This window comes from Lithobates pipiens, unplaced genomic scaffold (genome assembly GCF_037356315.1).
Source record: "Lithobates pipiens isolate NorthernLeopardFrog02 unplaced genomic scaffold, aLitPip1_a1.2 Scaffold_8, whole genome shotgun sequence".
NCBI classification, from domain to species: Eukaryota; Metazoa; Chordata; class Amphibia; order Anura; family Ranidae; genus Lithobates; species Lithobates pipiens.
The window spans coordinates 665379112-665387604 of record NW_027507903.1 but is presented as its reverse complement, the minus strand read 5'-3'; positions in this window follow the sequence as shown (position 1 = coordinate 665387604).

The window sequence follows — 8493 nt, the reverse complement described above, 5'->3', positions numbered from 1 at the left end:
TCTCTCTCTCTCCCTGTCCCCATCTCTCTCTCTCTCCCTGTCCCCATCTCTCTCTCTCCCTGTCCCCCATCTCTCTCTCTCTCCCTGTCCCCCATCTCTCTCTCCCTGTCCCCCATCTCTCTCTCTCCCTGTCCCCCATCTCTCTCTCTCCCTGTCCCCATCTCTCTCTCTCCCTGTCCCCCTCTCTCTCCCTGTCCCCCCTCTCTCCCTGTCCCCCCTCTCTCCCTGTCCCCCCTCTTTCCCTGTCCCCCCTCTCTCCCTGTCCCCCCTCTTTCTCCCTGTCCCCCCTTTCTTTCTCCCCTCCCTCTTTCTTTCTCCCCTCCCTCTTTCTTTCTCCCCTCCCTCTTTCTTTCTCCCCTCCCTCTTTCTTTCTCCCCTCCCTCTCTCTCCCTGTCCCCCCCTCTCTCTCCCTCCCCCCTCTGTCTCCCTGTCCCCCCCCTTTATCTCCCTGTCCCCACTCTGTCTCCCCCTCTCTCTCTGTCCCCATTCTGTCTCCCCCTCTCTCTCTGTCCCCCCTCTCCCTCCCCTCCCTGTTCCCCTCTCCCTCTCCCTGTTCCCCTCTCCCTCTCCCTGTTCCCCTCTCCCTGTTCCCCCCTCCGTCTCACTGTCCCCCCTCTGTCTCCCTGAGCTCTCTCTCTCTCCCCTCCCTCTCTCTATCCCTGCCTCCTCTCTCTCTCCCTGCCCCCCCTCTCCCTGCCCCCTCCCTCTCCCTGTCCCCTCTCCCTGTCCCCCCTCTCTCTCCCTGTCCCCTCTCCCTGCCCCCCCTCTGTCTCCCTGTCCCCCCTCTGTCTCACTCTCCCCCCTCCCTCTCCCTGTCCCCTCTCCCCTCTCCCACTCCCCCCTCTGTCTCCCTCTCCCAGTCTCCCTGTCCCCTCTCCCCTCTCCCCTGTCCCCTCTCCCTGTCCCCCCTCTGTCTCCCTGTTCCCCCTCTGTCTCCCTGCCCTCTCTCTGGCAGCAGGTGACAAGTGACACGCATCATCTGGTAGCAGGAGACAGTGGCAAGTGACATCTGGTGGCAGGAGACAGTGGCAAGTGGCAAGCAGCATCTGGTGGCAAATGACAAGCTCAGGGTTCCCTCTGCGTTATGGTGAGTTGAACCATTTCATTTTATATTACAATGTAGTAATAGAAATAATGTGATTTGATCATCCTGACACCATACTAAGCATGGTGTCAGAATGATTTCAGTACTAGCACCAGCCATTTACCCAACAAATCCCCCCCACTTCTGAATCCGCCGTCAATCTTGAGACTACATTTGCGCCCCCCCCCCCCCCCCCCGGTCCTTGGCAAAATTGTCCCTGAATGCCAGTTTGGAAATGTGGTCACCCTAGGCCTGGGTCACACAATTATCTTAACAGCCTCCCCCGCAGCCGCCGCCGATTGGCTGGCTCGATGGTGCTGCTCAGCCTGCGCTGCATTGTGGGAGTTGTAGTCCAGCTACGCTAAAGCTCCTGGAGGTGTGAGCACAGCAGACTACAACTCCCACCTCCCAGGAGTCCCAGAGGCCGGCCAGGTGTGTGTGGCACGTCAGGGGAGGGGACGCCCGGGGTCAAGACCGTCACGTCGCACGTGACCTGCTGGGAGGCATGGCTAGCTGCAGTCTGCTGAGAAGACGAGACCTGCTTCATCACCCCCACCCCCGACAAGTGGCAAGGACCTGGCGCAGTGTCTTGCAGTGCTCTCAATCAACGCTCCCCAGCCTGAAGTAAGCTATCTGTAATGGGAGAAGTTAGTCATGACAATTAAAAATTTTGGCAGTGGCAGCGTGTTTTTTTTCTAACACTCCCCACCAGCAGACTTAACACCCTCCCCCTCCCCCCCACCAGCAGACTTAACACCCTCCCCCCACCAGCGGACTTAACACCCTCCCCCCCACCAGCGGACTTAACACCCTCCCCCCCACCAGCGGACTTAACACCCTCCCCCCCACCAGCGGACTTAACACCCTTCCCCCCACCAGCGGACTTAACACCCTCCCCCCACCAGCGGACTTAACACCCTCCCCCCACCAGCGGACTTAACACCCTCCCCCCACCAGCGGACTTAACACCCTCCCCCCACCAGCAGACTTAACACCCTCCCCCCCACCAGCAGACTTAACACCCTCCCCCCCACCAGCGGACTTAACACCCTCCCCCCCACAGCGGACTTATCTAACACCCTCCCCCCCACCAGCAGACTTAGATAACACCCTCCCCCCCACCAGCAGACTTAGATAACACCCCCCCCCACCAGCAGACTTAGATAACACCCTCCCCCCCACCAGCAGACTTAGATAACACCCTCCTCCCCCACCAGCGGACTTATCTAACACCGTCCTCCCCCACCAGCGGACTTATCTAACACCCTCCTCCCCCACCAGCGGACTTATCTAACACCCTCCTCCCCCACCAGCGGACTTAGATAACACCCTCCTCCCCCACCAGCGGACTTAGATAACACCCTCCTCCCCCACCAGCGGACTTAGATAACACCCTCCTCCCCCACCAGCGGACTTAGATAACACCCTCCTCCCCCACCAGCGGACTTAGATAACACCCTCCTCCCCCACCAGCGGACTTAGATAACACCCTCCTCCCCCACCAGCGGACTTAGATAACACCCTCCTCCCCCACCAGCGGACTTAGATAACACCCTCCTCCCCCACCAGCGGACTTAGATAACACCCTCCTCCCCCACCAGCAGACTTAGATAACACCCTCCTCCCCCACCAGCGGACTTATCTAACACCCCCCCACCAGCGGACTAGCCCAACCAATCCCCCCCCTCCTGCACGCACGGCCAGCAGCACATATGCACACAGCCACCCCCTAGACCCCCCCGGTCAGTGGAGCGGACTGATCTGGGAGGACACCCGCCCGCTGCATGCCTGCCACTTACCCTATCTTAGTGGTGGGTCAGGCAGCAGGTGAATTGCAGCAAGATGCATATAGGGGGTGGAGAGGAGAGAGGGGGCGGCGCCCTGGTGCCCCTAATGGGCCCGCATTGCATTTTGGTTCTTCTGCTTTGAATGGAGCCCTCAGTGAGCTGATTCGGTGGTTCAATGGGCCACTTGACTGGACTTGCCCCCCTGGCCTAAGACTGCCAGCCCTCCCCTGATGCTGTGTCCTTCAGAAACAATGAGCCTGTACCATGTGATCACTAAAACCAACATAGCTGTCTTTATCGTGAGGCAAATGGGGAGGCATCCCCGGGCCCAGTCACTGTTTTCGGGCCCAAAACAGCTGCCCCTGGAGCCCACACTGCCTGAATATTGGGGTCTGCTCCACACCCCGCAATGCCACTGTCTTTGAGGCAGTAGTAGTCCACAGAGAGCAGGGGAGGGGTGGGACGGGAGCACTACTGACTCTCAGACCCCACCCCGATGCAGTCTGTGTGGTCGGGAGAAGGCTGAGACTGCAGGTGCAACTAAGAAATGGGTCGAGTTTGGAGTAGGAGCCGCAGCGCTGATATCCCCAGAGCGGGGATGGGATGTGGAGTGAGCTGGCTGGCAGGTAGGTCCTGGCTGTCTGTGGATTGTCTGATGAGGCTGCACTGATAAACTGCATTGATGGACACTGATTGGCTGCACTGATGGGCACTAATGAGGTGACACAGATGGTCACAGAAAGGTTGCACTAATAGACATTGATGAGCTGCACGGATGGACACTAATAGGCTGCAATGATGGACACTGATGGTCGGCACTGATAGGCTGCATGGATAGAAACTGATCGGACACTTATGGGTTGCATTGATAGACATGGATGAGGTGGCACTGATGGACACTGATAGGCTGCACTGAGTTCCACTGATAGGCTGCACTGATGGGCACTGATGAGTTGGCACAGATGGACACTGATGGGCTGCACTTGTGGGCACTGATTGGCACTGATAGGCTGCACTGGTGAACAATGAGGTGGCATATGGTCACTGATGGGCTGCACTGGTGGGCACTGAGGAGGCTGCAGTTATGGACACTGATAGGCTGCACTGGTGGGCACTGATGAGGTGGCGATGATGAGCACTGATGAGGTGGCACTGATGGACACTGATGGGCTGCACTGATGGATACTGATGGGCTGCACTGGTTGACACTAGTGAGGTGGAACTGAAGGGCACTGATGGACTGCACTGGTGGGCAATGATGGGCACTGATGAGGCTTCATTGATAGGCTGCACTGGTGGGCACTTATTTACACTGATTGGTACTGATGGGCTTTACTGATGAGGCTGCACTAATGGGATTGCACTGATGGGCACTGATGACGCTGGACTAATGGGCACTGATAGGTTGCACTGATGACGCTGCACTAATAGGCACTGATGAGGCTGCACAGATAAGCGCTGATGAGGCTGCACTGATGGACACTGATAAGACTTCACTGATGAAACTGCACTGATGGGCACTGATGAGGTTGCATTGATGAAATTGCACTGATGAGACGACCCAAGTAAGCTACACTGATGAGGCTGCACTGATTAGCTGACATTGATGGGCACTGATATGCTGCACTGATTTACACAGAAAAGTCACTTCTAGGCTTCCCTTTTCTCAGACAGTGACAGCGCTGAGGAAAGGAAATGCTGATACCCGACATATGTTTACATGTGATCAGATGTGTTTGGACACAGCTGATCACATAGTAAAGAACCTTCGTCATTGGCTCTTTACCGTGATCTGTGATGCCTTGTCTCCAAGGGACACAGCTCACCACCGATTGCTGTGCTGCACGTCATGAATGGGAGGACGTCATATGACATCTTCCAAGAACAAGAGCCGTCCCTCCCGCCCGTCATTGTACCATAGGCTGGGTGGGAACCAATTATATGTTGCTGATGTACAATAGATATAAATGTGGGAGCATCCAAAATATTTCCCTGAGAGCCGTGTTCCTCTCTATTGTCATCTCTTAGATGTGGAGCTCCAAGTCTTATTCTATCCTAAGGATTAAAGTGTCTGTAAAGGGTGAAGATTTTTTACCTTCATGCATTCAATGTGCACAGGAGCCTCTTTTCTCCCAGGTCTCTCCCTTTGCCATTGGCTGACACTGCTGTCAATCACAGCCAATAAGGAGGGAGCGGGGGCAGGACTGAGCCTTTGCTCTGTTTCCTCTCACAACGATTGGCACTCGGCACTATAGGAAACCATCGTTGTGTACAAAAAATCATCACCAGATTACCAGTTTGGTGTCACTATGGTGACATTGTACTGCTGTGGCTAGAGATATCAGACTGGTTGCTTTGATATCATTGTATGTCAGTACAGCCAGCCAGTGTCCCTGATCACCATAACACCAGTCCCAGTGTCATCAAACCAATATAGACGTCAATAGGGATGAGCCGAACACCCCCCTATTTGGTTCGCAGCAGAACATGCGAACAGGCAAAACATTTTTTCGAACACACAAACACCGTTAAAATCTATGGGACACGAACATGAATAATCAAAAGTGCTAATTTTAGAGGCTTATATGCAATTTAAAGTGTTTGAGGACCCGGGTCCTGCCCCAGGGGACATGGATCAATGCAAAAAACAGCCGTTTTTTTCGGGAGCAGTGATTTTAATAATGCTGAAGTGAAGATTTTAATAATGCTTAAAGTGAAACAATAAAAGTGATATATTTCTTTCAATTTCGTACCTGGGGGGTGTCTATAGTATGCCTGTAAAGGGGCGAATGTTTGCCGTGTTTACAACAGTCTGAGTGCAAAATGACATTTCTAAAGGAAAACAAAGTCATTTAAAAGTACTAGCAGCTATTAATGAATTGTCAGGTCTCTGCAATATACATAAAAGTCATTGGAAAAACGGCATGGGGTTCCAACACAGTCCATTACCAGGCCCTTTGAGTTGAGTTGAGTTGAAAGGAATCTTAATATACTGTGGTCTTACCCAGGGCTCGAGTCCTGCGGGAACGCATGGGAACGGAGTTCTTGTACTATTTCCACAACAGGAACGCCGTTCCCATTAGTCGCCTGAGCCGATTCAGCGTACTCTGCGCTCCGCGGCCACCCGAGTGACCGGTTGCTAGGCTAGGGCCGCTCCGCGTCTAGCAACCGGTCAGATGACATTGGCCGTACACGTGGGCATGCACTGGCAGGAGTCAGTGAGCAGCGTTGCACACATACGGCCTGCAGAGCAGCCAGTGACAAACACACGCCGCTTGGATCTGGACTGTCCCCCCCCTCCCCTCCTGGGGCCACAGCCGCTGCACTGCTGCCAGTTTACTTCTCTCCTGAGAAGGGAAGAGAATTCCAGGTTAGTCACGTAAGTGTGTTATTAAGTTGCATTCTGCAATACCCTGACAATACTCTGCAATACCCTGCCAATACTCTGCAATACATACCCTGCCAATACTCTGCAATACCCTACAAATACTCTGCAATACCCTGCCAATATTCTGCAATACCCTACCAATACTCTGCAATACCCTGCCAATAATCTGCAATACCCTGCCAATACTCTGCAATACCCTGCCAATTCTCTGCAATACCCTGTCAATACTCTGCAATACCCTGCCAATACTCTGCAATACCCTGCCAATACTCTGCAATACATACCCTGCCAATACTCTGCAATACATACCCTGCCAATACTCGGCAATACCCTGCTAATACTCTGCAACACCCTGCCAATACCCTGCAATACCCTGCCAATACCCTGCCAGTGCCAATACTCTGCAATACCCAGCCAATACCCTGCAATACCCTGCCAATTCTCTGCAATACCCTGTCAATACTCTGCAATACCCTGCCAATACTCTGCAATACCCTGCCAATACTCTGCAATACATACCCTGCCAATACTCTGCAATACATACCCTGCCAATACTCTGCAATACCCTGCTAATACTCTGCAACACCCTGCCAATACTCTGCAGTACTCACCCTGCCAATACTCTGCAATACATACCCTGCCAATACTCTGCAATACCCTGCCAATACTCTGCAATACCCTGCCAATACTCTGCAATACCCTACTAGTGCCAATACTCTGCAATACCCTGCCAATAATCTGCAATACCCTGCCAATACTCTGCAATACATACCCTGCCAATACTCTGCAATACCCTACCAATACTCTACAATACATACCCTGCCAATACTCTGCAATACCCTGCCAATACTCTGCAATACATACCCTGCCATTACTCTGCAATACATACCCTGACAATACTCTGCAATACATACCCTGCCAATACTCTGCAATACCCTACCAATACTCTGCAATACATACCCGGACAATACTCTGCAATACATACCCTGCCAATACTCTGAAATACCCTGCCAATACTCTGCAATACCCTAACAATACTCTGCAATACCCTGCCAGTGCCAATACTCTGCAATACCCAGCCAATACCCTGCAATACCCTGGCAATTCTCTGCAATACCCTGCCAATACTCTGCAATACATACTCTGACAATACTCTGCAATACCCTGACAATACTCTGCAATACCCTGCCAGTGCCAATACTCTGCAATACCCAGCCAATACCCTGCAATACCCTGCCAATTCTCTGCAATACCATGTCAATACTCTGCAATACCTTGCCAATACTCTGCAATACATACCCTGCCAATACTCTGCAATACATACCCTGCCAATACTCTGCAATACCCTGCTAATACTCTGCAATACCCTGCCAATACTCTGTAATACTTACTCTGCCAATATTCTGCCATACATTCTCTGCCAATACTCTGCAATACATACCCTGCCAATACTCTGCAGTACTCATCCTACCAATACTCTGCAATACATACCCTGCCAATACTCTGCAATACTTACTCTGCCGATACTCTGCCATACTTACCCTGCCAATACTCTGCAATGCTTACTCTGCCAATACTCTGCAATACTTACCCTGCCAATACTCTGCAATACTTACTCTGCAATACCCTGCCAATACTTACTCTGCCAATACTTACTCTGCAATACTTACCCTGCCAATACTCTGCAGTACTCACCCTGCCAATACTCTGCAGTACTCACCCTGCCAATACTCTGCAATACGTACCCTGCCAATACTCTGCAATACCCTGCCAATACTCTGCAATACATACCCTACCAATACTCTGCAATACCCTGCTAATACTCTGCAATACCCTGCCAATACTCTGCAGTACTCACCCTGCCAATACTCTGCAATACATACCCTGCCAATACTCTGCAATACCCTACAAATACTCTGCAATACCCTGCCAATATTCTGCAATACCCTGCCAATACTCTGCAATACCCTACTAGTGCCAATACTCTGCAATACCCTGCCAATAATCTGCAATACCCTGCCAATACTCTGCAATACATACCCTGCCAATACTCTGCAATACCCTACCAATACTCTGCAATACATACCCTGCCAATACTCTGCAATACCCTGCCAATACTCTGCAATACATACCCTGCCAATACTCTGCAATACCCTACCAATACTCTGCAATACATACCCGGACAATACTCTGCAATACATACCCTGCCAATACTCTGAAATACCCTGCCAATA